The sequence below is a fragment of the Pelobates fuscus genome, chromosome 7, assembly GCF_036172605.1.
Source record: "Pelobates fuscus isolate aPelFus1 chromosome 7, aPelFus1.pri, whole genome shotgun sequence".
Taxonomy (NCBI): Eukaryota; Metazoa; Chordata; class Amphibia; order Anura; family Pelobatidae; genus Pelobates; species Pelobates fuscus.
In genome coordinates, this window is record NC_086323.1 from 138,680,031 (window position 1) to 138,692,236 (window position 12,206).

Here is a 12,206-nt window from a genome sequence, read left to right on the forward strand (position 1 = left end):
TGCCATCAGAAATTTTGGGGACCCTGACAAAGCACAAAGTCTGGGCCCCCCCGCCACCCGGGCCCGTCCATGCCCTACCTAGTCCGCTGACAATGATGCGGGACTGAATGCGGTGTGTATAGTGGAAGTGAATTAGAATGTGTGTAATGGATGTAGTGTTTGTGTGTATTAGATACTGTTTGTGCAGTGAATGCAGAGTGTGTGTTTGTGTAGCGGATGCAGTTTGTATAGTGAACGCAGAGTGTGTTTGAGTAGTGAATGTAGTGTGTGTATAGTGATGTAGTGTGTGTTTGTATGTTCTAGATGAAATGTGTTTAGTGGATGCAGTGTCTGTAGTGGATGTAGTGTGTGTATTAGACGCAGTGTCTGTGTATAGTGAATGCAGAGTGTTTCAATTTGTGGTGGATGTAGTGTGTGTACTGTGAATACAGGATGTTTGTGTAGTGGATGCTGTGTGTACAGTTAATGCAGAGTGTGTGTCAGTATAGTGAATCCAGAGTGTGTGCATAGTTTAGTGAATGCAGAGTGTGTGTTAGTGTGTAATGAATGCAGAGTGTGTGTTAGTGTGTAATGAATGCAGAGTGTGTGTTAGTGTGTAATGAATGCAGAGTGTGTGTTAGTGTGTAGTGAATGCAGAGTGTGTGTAAATGTGTAGTGAATGCAGAGTGTGAGTAAATATGTAGTGAATGCAGAGTGTGTGTTAATGTGTAGTGAATGCAGAGAGTGTGTTAATGTGTAGTGAATGCAGAGAGTGTGTTAGTGTGTAGCAGATGCAGAGTGTGTGTTAGTGTAGTGAATGCAGTGTGTTAATGTGTAGTGAATGCAGAGAGTGTTTGAGTAGTGGATGTAGTGTGTGTACAGCGATGTAGTGTTTGTATGTACTAGATGAAATGTGTTTAGTGGATGCAGTGTCTGTAGTGGATGTAGTGTGTATTAGACACAGTGTCTGTGTATAGTGAATGCAGAGTGTTTCAATTTGTGGTGGATGTAGTGTGTGTACTGTGAATACAGGATGTTTGTGTAGTGGATGCTGTGTGTACAGTTGATGCAGAGTGTATGTTAGTGTAGTGAATGCAGAGTGTGTATTAGTATAGTGAATGCAGAGTGTGTGTTAGTATATTGAATCCAGAGTGTGTGCTAGTGTGTAATGAATGCAGAGTGTGTCAGTGTAATGAATGTAGTGTGTGTGTAAATTTGTAGTGAATGCAGAGTGTGTGTTAATGTGTAGTGAATGCAGAGAGTGTGTTAATGTGTAGTGAATGCAGAGAGTGTGTTAATGTGTAGTGAATGCAGAGAGTGTGTTAGTGTGTAGCGGATGCAGAGTGTGTGTTAGTGTAGTGAATGCAGAGTGTGTTAATGTGTAGCGAATGCAGAGTGTGTGTCAGTATAGTGGATGCGGTGAGTGTGTTAGTGTGTAGTGTATGCAGAGTGCATGTTGTATTAGTGAATGCAGTGTGTGTATTGTATTAGTGTATTAGTGTATGCACTGTTTTAGTATATGCAGTGTGTGTGGTGTGTTAGTGTATGCAGTATGTGTGTTGTGTTAGTGTATGCAGTGTGTGTATTGTAGTAGTGTATTAGTGTATGCACTGTTTTAGTATATGCAGTGTGTGTGGTGTGTCAGTGCATGTAGTGTGTGTGTTGTGTTAGTGTATGCAGTGTGTGTATTGTATTAGTGTATGCACTGTTTTAGTATATGCAGTGTGAGTGTTGTATTAGTGTATGCAGTGTGTGTGTTGTGTTAGTGTATGCAGTATGTGTGTTGTGTTAGTGTATGCAGTGTGTTTTGTATTAGTGTATGCAGTGTGTTTTGTATTAGTGTATGCAGTGTGTGTTGTGTCAGTGTATGTAGTGTGTGTGTGTGTGTCAGTGTATGCAGTGTGTGTGTTGTGTCAGTGTATGTAGTGTGTGTGTGTTGTGTCAGTGTATGTAGTGTGTGTGTGTTGTGTCAGTGTATGCAGTGTGTGTGTGTTGTGTCAGTGTATGCAGTGTGTGTGTTGTGTTAGTGTATGTAGTGTGTGTGTTGTGTCAGTGCATGTAGTGTGTGTGTTGTGTCAGTGCATGTAGTGTGTGTGTTGTGTCAGTGTGTATGTAGTGTGTGTGTGTTGTGTCAGTGTGTATGTAGTGTGTGTGTGTGTTGTGTCAGTGTATGTAGTGTGTGTGTGTTGTGTCAGTGTATGTAGTGTGTGTGTGTTGTGTCAGTGTATGTAGTGTGTGTGTGTTGTGTCAGTGTATGTAGTGTGTGTAAATGTGCAATCTGGGGGGAGGGGGAGGAAGGGGCATTTTAACATAATTAAAAAAAAAAAATCATTAATAACTCTTGTTATTGCTCCCCCCTCCCTGCTTACGTTTGTCCAGGGAGGGGGGAAATTCCATCCCTGGTGGTCCGGTGGGGGGCCCCCTGGCTTCCCTGATACCACAGAGGGGGCCCAGGCAGCACACAGCCTCTTCTCCAATAACTCTTGCGAGACCCGCGGAGCGTTGCCATGGCAACCGGGTCTCGCAAGAGTTATTAGCAGAGAGGAGAAGAGAAGAGGCTGTGTGCTGCCTGGGCCCCCTCTGCGGTAACAGGGAGCCGGGGGCCCGCGGCTGCACACATAAATAGCGATATTCGCTATCTATGTGTGTAGAGAGGGAAAGTGGGGCCCAGGACTGCCAGAGCAGTCCGGGCCCCCCAGGGCCGCCGGGCCCGTGACAACCGTCATGGTTGTCACCCCCTGATGGCGGCCCTGCCAGGAGGGAGTGGTTCCAGGGCCCCAGTCAAGCCACGGCGACTGTGGGCAGAGGTGCTGGGGTTTTTCCCCTGTTCCAGCTAGGAAGTGGTCCTTGGCAGAGGTACACAGCCAGGGGTACAGGGAGCTCCGTTACATTTGCTATTACATAGGCTGAAAACAGATATGCATCCATCAAGTTCAACCTTGCTATTTAAAGATCATTTATAAACATGTCAAATAGAAGTGGTCCCAGAACAGAACTCTGAGGGACACCATCTACCAGTTTTTATCCAGCTTAAAAATTTACCATTAATGACAATTCTCTGACCTCTGTCTTTAAGTCAATGTTGTATGTTCTGACCCAAGAACAAGAATTTTCATCTAAACCAATTTCTTTTCATTTGAACACTAACCGATTGTGTGGAACTGTGTCAAACGCCCTGGCAAAATCCAAGTACATCACATTCACAACACCCCGATCTAGTCTGCATACTTCTTCATAGAATGCACTTAAGTTAGTTTTACATCACCTACTTCGCAAAATGCAATTAAGATAGTTGACACTGCAGATTTTTGCCAATAACAATGTTATCTCAATGAATTTCTGAATATTATCCCTTAATAACCCTTTAAATATTTTCCGAGCACAGGTCTATAATTGCCAGGCACAGATTTCGCCCAGTATCACACATTTCCCTGTACTATTATGTATCTCCAAATAAAAAAAAAAAACAAGTCCTGCGCTCACTCCCATCACTCCTGGGCAGCAGCAACGACCACAGTACACATCAGCCCCAATACATACAGTAAAAACCAAAGAAAAAGTTACCTGCACTCTCTCCTAAATCCCTATGTATATTTAAACAAACAGAGGTCATTTAGTTACTCCAATGGCTTACAATGCTTCTGCCCATCCCATGTGGGGGGGTCTGCCTTGACGTTGGCAGGCGGGCATTCCCTCCAAAGGCCATTGCAGTAACGAAATGACCTCCATTTGTTTAAATATACATAGGGATTAAGGAGAGAGCACAGGTAACTTTTTCTTTGGTTTTTACTATTCTGTATCTCTTCAGCCCTTTTGAGTTAGGCTGTGGCTATTTCTGATGGTTTTTATCAGAGGGATAGGTCTGGGGTAGGGATCGACCGATTATCGGTTTTACCGATATAATCGGCCGATATTCGGTATTTTCGGCAATATCGGTATCGGCCAATATAGATACCGATATTGCCGATAATACCTCCCAGGACCGCCAGGCTCATTACAAGCCCGGCGGTCCTGGAGGGGCGGGCAGCAAGCGTTTACTCACCTCCCAGCAGCTCCTCCAGCTCCCCAGTGTAAATCTCGCGAGACCCGCGGCCAGCTCTGACGCGAGATTTACACTGGGGAGCTGGAGGAGCTGCACGGAGGTGAGTAAACGCTTGCTGCCCACCCCACTTCCCTCCCCTCCCCCAGCTAAGCCAATGCCACTGGACCACCAGGGATTAACATATCCCCCCTCCCTGGCAAGGCAACAAGCAGGGAGGGGGGACAACAACAAATAAATGATAATAATTCAATATATAAAAAATAAATAAATAATTTAATATAAAAATTAAAAAAAAATGTTTTAATAAAAAATGCCCCCTCACACACACACTATTATTATACACATACACTACACAAACACACTGTGTTTATAATTCAGTGTGTTTGTGTAGTGTGTGTGTATATATAATGCAGTGTGTGTATATATAATGCACACTACACAAACACACTGCATTATATACACACACACACTATACAAACACACACACTGCATTATATACACACACACTGCATTATATACACACACACACACTATACAAACACACACACACTATACAAACACACACTGCATTATACAAACACACACTGCATTATATACACACTGCATCCACTACACACACACACTGCATCCACTACACACACACACTGCATCCACTACACACACACACACACTGCATCCACTACACACACACTGCATCCACTACACACACACTGCATCCACTACACACACACACTGCATCCACTACACACACTGCATCCACTACACACACACTGCACAAACACTGCATCCACTACACACACACTGCACAAACACTGCATCCACTACACACACACATACACAGCTCCCCTGTCTAAACACACTGCATCCACTACACGTGGCATGTATATTTTGTGCATTTACCTTTAGAAATAGTTTTTTATTTTCCAAAATGGTAAATGTACAGAATATCGGCAAATTATATCGGCTATCGGCCTGAAAGTTCACAGGATATCGGTATCGGTATCGGCTCTAAAAAAATCAATATCGGTCGATCCCTAGTCTGGGGGCACTAAGGGCATTATGTATGTGTATTTAACTTTTGTGTATGGGCATAGGGAGCGCAGTGCGCACGCGCAGCTCGAGTGCCGGACAAGTATAATGCGCATGCGCGGCTGACAATAGACTGCGTACACGTGGCTGTTTCAGTGCCAGCGATTAAGATGGCAGTATGATACTACACGCCATATAATGCGCATGCGCGGTAATAACTCACAGATGTAGGAATTAGCCATCGTTTAATGTTTATTACAATGTATATAATATTATTATGATATTTATGCATATATGTCATGTATGGTGTGTTTTTCCTAAGTATATTTGGTGTATTGTAGAAGCACCTGAAGTCATGTCACTTCCGGAGATGGTTATAATTTCAGCTGTATGAGGGCTTTAAAAGCAGACACATGAGAACTTGGATACAGGTACCCTTGTTGTAGAATTATTAAAACCTTTATTAAATTTACCCATTAACTCCATTAACTTCATTATATGACAGATTTTCCTAACAGCATTTAGAATATTAGAAAGAGAATGTATTTTCTAGAAGGATATGAGTAACACCGGAATTGTCAAGTTCCTGTAATAAAAATGTATGCCATAGTTAGATCATGAGAACTGTACTAATGAAATGTCCATTCACTAAAAAGCCTTGAACCTGACCTCGAATCTAACATCACTAACTACTCAAAATGGCGCCTAAAGCCCCCCTCCCATCGAGTAAAGCCTCGTGCTAGCAAGATGGCGCCTGGGCCATCGTGTCCACTCCCGTGTCCAAGATGACGCCACTCTCGGTGGGAGGTCATGTAGCCGACCACTTAACACTTAAGCCAATTAATAATATTGATGGGTGGGTATTGACATAGCCACTTAACACCTAACCCAATTAATGATGTTTATTTGTTGTTATCTTGATATTCTATGATGATGTAATATTGCTCTTATAAGGGTCTGCGAGCCCGCTTTTTAACCAGATGCCATTAAATTTTCTCGAAGTTCTTTTAACCTGAACTCCGTGTGTCAGTGTGAATTTACTTCTGCGTATACGCAATTTAATCATCTCAGATTTGGACAGGAACAGATAGTCATTCAAACATATTTGTTTGCTTAAAATAATCTATATCAATTGGCGCATCCAATGTGGGGCACCGGGTTATGGCCTTTGGCCGGTAAGCCGTCCCAGAAGACGCTGCTGGACGGAGGAATCTTGGGGGAAGGAAAGGAGACTGATCACCTCCCAGTACACGGTAGAGACTGCTGCAGAGCCTAGCCGGTATGTTCCAGACCCTTAGATTGACCCGTCCCAGTGTCTGTGACTGCTACCGGGAGGACATCAAAGTCAGGTAATAACTTGCCCGGTGCCTTATTGTTACCCACCTGTTTACCTGCATTTTGCCTATCTGTTGCCTGGGTGTGTTTGTATTGGTCTGTCTTTAGCTTAAGTGCCCGGGTAGAGTGTTTGCCTGTTTACCCCTTTTGGGATAAAGGGGGGTGGACCTGTGGTAGTTTTCCTGGGGGTCCTCTGTTGCCTGTTTACCCCTTTTAGGAGCCACGTGGCTGTGGCTGTAAGGAAAAAGGGGGGTGGACCTGTGGAAGTTTTCCTGTGGGTCTTCTTTTGCCTGTTTACCTCTTTTAGGTGCTGGGTAGCTGCAGCAGTAAGGAAATAGAGGAGGGGGGAATCTGTGGAGGGGTGTAGACTCACTGCTTCCTGGGGATTCCCCATGGTGTCACTTTGATAGCCTAGCTAGCCTCATTGTGCACATTGCTCTGCTTGCAGAGAGGTGGTACCCTCCAGCCTCGAGCGCTGAGGCTGGTGGCATTCAAATTTTATTTGTGGCGCGTGGATTCGGGCAGGCATTGCTGTCTCCATCACCACGTGGTAGTGAGACTTACGGGTGGGTCCGTAGGGGCACTACGGGAGTGAGGGAGGTGGTGGTCACGTTTATCGGTCCACTTTAACGGGGGAGGCTTACGGATCTCGGGCCGGTGTTAGCTGTTTTCCGTGGCCGCTGGTAGTGAGACTTACGAAAGTCGTTCTCCGAGCGGGGACACTACGAGGTTGGGGGACGTGGCTTAGGCCACATGAGTAAAGGAAAGGGATTACTGTTGAATTTATTTGAACTGTGATGCATGCACTGTATTTCAATTGAAATGTTGTCTTAATTGGGAGTCATTCAAACTCCTGTGTCTGTCTCTACTTTCACCCATCCCGTCATCGCCCCTGTTTGCCCGGTCCTGAATTCTGATGGATCTTTATTCTCCCCCCCCCCCATCATCCCTACAACTACCATCACCCTCATCCATCCCTGCACTAACTTCCCTGTCTAATCCAGCTATTTCATCCGTCATTCCTTCTCTACGCTCTCTCTCTGTCAATAATCCTACCCTAACACTTGCATCCACCCAGTCCACTAACCCCTCCTCACTTGCTATTACCCATCCTACTACACCCGCTTCGGTCCCTCCTACTACACCTGCCTCTGCTAATCTCTCTCCGTCCTCCCTTCTGCCCACTCCTCCCGCAGCCCAAGTTCCCGCCTCCCCACCTTCACTTCCCTACCCCGGATATCCCACCTCCCTTCCTAATACCTGCCCAGCTATCCCGCCCTCCCCAGGTTCCGCCTTAGCCCCTGCCCAGATGGCCTGGCCATACCCCTACCCCTACCCCGTGACCCTGTCCTATCCAAACAATCCCTACTTCCTTTCCCTAGCCACACCCCAGGCCCCGTTCACGCCCTTCCCGATACAGTCTGCCCCGGATGTGCCCACATCCAAGATGGCCGCCACTACCCTTCTTGACGCTAACGCAGCTTCCTTTCACGCCTCCAATATGGCGGCCCCCAGTGATCCAGCACCCCTAATGCCGGTACTTCCTAATGATTTCTCACCCCGAGCTCATAACCCATTGGCCACCCCGGCATCCGGGATCCCCTCATATCCCCCGGTCCTGACACCTCAAGTGGCTCCACTTCCCAGAGGGGTCCAGGTCACATACGAAGATGAGTATGAAGAGGCTGGCTCTCATGGTTACCAGGGCTCACCGGATGCCATAGAGCCTCAGCCTCGCTGTTCCCTCGATGATCCCTTCGGACATATGGGCCGGGGAGAGCAGGCCCCTCCTAAATATGTTTCTTTTAATCCCACTCAGGCTAGTGCCCTGATGAAATCACTCCCTGACCCAGAAAAGCAACCAATGCCTTTTTACCGAGGGATAGTTCAGATTCAAAAGACCTATTCCGCAGCATGGCGTGATTTACTAAGCATTTGTGCCATTAAGGCCGGAGATGCATACTGGCCTAGCATAGCCCGCCACCTCAGCACAAACTTGCTTGAGACTGATATTGATTACTCTTCAGGAATAGCATTCTGCAACCAGCTAAAGGACTGGGCTAAGGATAAACTTGTGGATCAGGCTGCTGGCCTTACTGATATTGTACAAGAAAAAGGAGAATCAGTGGAAAGGTTCCATGCAAGACTGTTTCAGGTGTTCACAGATTTGGGATTTGATCTTACTAATAAGATTCATTCTCAAATGCTGTCCGGTGCCTTTGTCCTAGGTATTAAAGAATCTATACGCAAGAGAATCATTGCTGCACGCCCTGAATTTAGAGTTGTTCCTCTGGATACATTACTCCAAGTTGCTAGGGGACTAGAATCTGCTCAGACTCCAAGAAAGCCCAATTCCCCTTATGGTGTCCTGTCCTGGCACTGTTCCCAGAGCAACCAGACCCGAGGATGGATTCTGCTTCAATTGCAAAGCAAAAGGACACTTCAAAAATGAGTGCCCAGAACCCAAGAAAGTGATCAAGTCTGCTCCTGCCCCCAAGGCCCCAAAAGCCATTCCACTTGTTGAGGAGCCAGATGATTAGGAAATTGGCAAGCCTGTGTCATTAACCCCTGTCATGGCAGTGTCTTCAGGGGATCAAGGGGGGCCACTTGCCACTGTGACCCTACCCATTGAAGGACAACCTACTACATTTCTTGTTGACACAGGTGCAGCCCGAAGTGTTCTACGAGAACAAGACCTGCCAGACCCTTCATTTCTGTCAAAAATGGATGTTTCCTGTGTAGGAGTGGATGGCCTACCAAGACAAAGTCCTTTAACAACTCCCTTACGGGTTGGCAACTATCCTAGCTTGCTTGCTCGTTTTGTGGTGTCCTCCACATGCCCCATTAACCTGTTAGGCGCTGATGTTCTTTCACGCCTGCAGGCATCTATCATCTTCACTCCAGATGGACAGGTAGAATTATCTACCCCTCTGTCTGTTTCTGACACCTCAGCCTTGTGCTCCCTGCCTCTGATGCTCCATTTAGAACAACCCCGTGGGGATGCAAAAGAACTGAGATCTAATTTCCCTGATTCACTAAAGACAGATGTTCCTGCAAAACTATGGTCCACAGGCCCAGAGGACATAGGTCACCTAAAAGTCCCAACTGTGATGGTAAAACTCATTCCAGGAGCAAAGTTACCAAGGAAATCACAGTACCCTTTGAAACCAGCACAAGCTGCAGCTATCACAATTCAAATCCAAGCACTCCTGGAGAAGGGTGCTCTTGTCAAATGTGAATCACCATGCAACACCCCGTTGTTTCCTGTGAAGAAAAAGACACCCAAAGGAGAACCAGAGAAGTACAGAATGGTCCAGGACCTCCGTGCAGTGAATGAAGCAACAGTCCTGGACACCCCTATTGTGCCAAACCCACACACTCTGCTCTCTGGAGTTCCACCTTCTGCAAAGTACTTCACAGTCATTGATCTGGCCAATGCCTTCTTCAGTGTACCCCTGGATCCAGTCTGTCAATACCTGTTTGCCTTCACACATGAAAAACCACAGTATACACGGACTGTCATGCCCCAAGGGGCACAAAATTCCCCAAGTCAATTTGCAAAGGCCATGTGTTCTATTCTTGATCCATGGCAATCTGACCATCCAGAGGTTGTCTTGCTTCAGTATGTGGATGATTTGCTGCTCTGTGGAGATGACATACCCACAACAGAAGAATGCTCAATTAATCTCCTTTGCTATTTAACAGAACAAGGATGTAAAGCTTCACGTCTCAAGCTTCAATTCTGTCAACCTACTGTTATCTTCCTTGGCCATTGCCTATCTCAGGGTACTAGACATCTCACCCGTGACCGAGTTAGAGCAGTACTGGATATTCCACCTCCAAGGACTTCAAAGTCTCTATATGCCTTTCTAGGCCTCATTTCCTACTGCCGTGCCTGGATCCCAGAAGCTTCTCTGCTCATGCAACCACTTTATGATACCCTCAAATCAGACCCATTCTGCTTGACCACAGAGGCCCATGACAACTTCTGCACTCTAAAACGTGCTATTGCATCTGCTCCTGCCCTTGGCCTTCCAGACTATACCAAACCCTTCAAGTTATTTGTCTCTGAAAGACAGGGCCATGCTACAGGAGTTCTTACCCAAGCACATGAATCTAGAGGACGACAAAGGCCTATTGGATTTTTCTCCTGCCAACTGGATCTTGTGGCCAGAGGAACCCCTTCTTGCCTTCGGGCCGTTTTTGCAGCCAAAGAACTAATTGAAAGAACTGCAGACCTGGTCCTTGGCCACCCTCTAGTTGTTTTGGCCCCTCATGACATTTCTGCCATCATCAACCAAGTACAACTCAAGCATGTCTCTCCTGCCAGACACCTCCGTCTTCAATGTCATCTCCTGTTACCTGACAACATCACCATCCAAAGATGTCAGGTTCTCAATCCATCCACCCTTTTCCCACTTCCTGAGGGGGGGTATTTACTATGGGTTTATCATGGATGAAACCTATATTTTCCTTCTTGCTGGCACCATCAAGAAGATGCATCCCGATTTATCCTTCTATGACGGACAAACACTTCTCTGTGATGGAGCAGGATATGCCTTCTGTACCATGTGGTACAAGCCAAACATCACTCCTGAACCTTGCTATGAAGATGAGCTCTATCATCTGGTAGAGGTGAAACTTACTTCACAAGACTTCTACTGTGACTCTGAAGGCAACAGCATGGTCTTGATTCATCTACCTTCAGAATTCAAACATTTGTATCATCATTGGGACATTGCCATTCCACATGTCCCTGTCACCAAGTTAAAGACAAGATCATGGAATGATCTTGGGCCCATGGCAAAATTATGGGCCACCATGAATGAATCACAGCTACAGGAAAATGGCGTTGTCAAATACCCAGCAACTGACCATCTAGAAGCATGGCCACGCCACTTCCTGGAAAATGAATTTCAAGATCTGGTCATAGTAAATGACTATGACCCAGAGACACCTCATGACTGCTTTGAACAGATGAAAATGGAGACAACACATCTACCAACCGTGCATGAGGATCCACTAGTAGATCCTGACCTCACTCTGTTTGTGGACGGCTCAAGGTATGCTGATGAAGAAGGAAAATACCACACAGGATATGCCGTAACCACAACAGATGAAATTATCAAGTCATCATCTTTACCACCAACAATGTCTGCACAAGAAGCCGAATTGCAAGCCCTGACTTCAGCGTGCAAGATCTCTGAAGGAAAGCGCGCCAACATCTACACTGATTCAAGATATGCATTGGGCGTGGCACATGACTTCGGATTAATTTGGAAAACAAGAGGATTTCTTACCACTGCCGGTACGCCAGTCAAACACAGTTCTGCAATCAAGGAACTAATGGATGCCCTCCTACTCCCAGAAGAAGTGGCCATTCTGAAAGTGAAGGCACACGGGAAATTGGATACAGATGAAGCAAAGGGCAACCATTTAGCTGATCAGGCTGCTAAGCAAGCGGCAAGAGAATTGCAGGAAGTGGATGAAGGGGTGTCCGGACACAAAGAAATTCCTATTTTTACCTTGCAGACTCTTCCTACTGACCTAAGAATCCTACGAGAACAGCAAGCTGCAATTGCCCCTGAAGAAATACAGAAATGGAAAAAGAAAGGAGCAGTCCTAAAAGATGGAGTCTACTACAACAATCTTAGATTCTGCCTCCCTAAGAATTTATATCCAGCAGTAGTCCAATTGGCACATGGACCTGCACATCTGTCAAAAGACCTAATGGCTGCCCTCATACAGAAGTATTATGAAGCACCTGGAATTACTACACTGGTCAACAACTTTTGCAAGGCCTGTGTTATTTGCGCAAAAT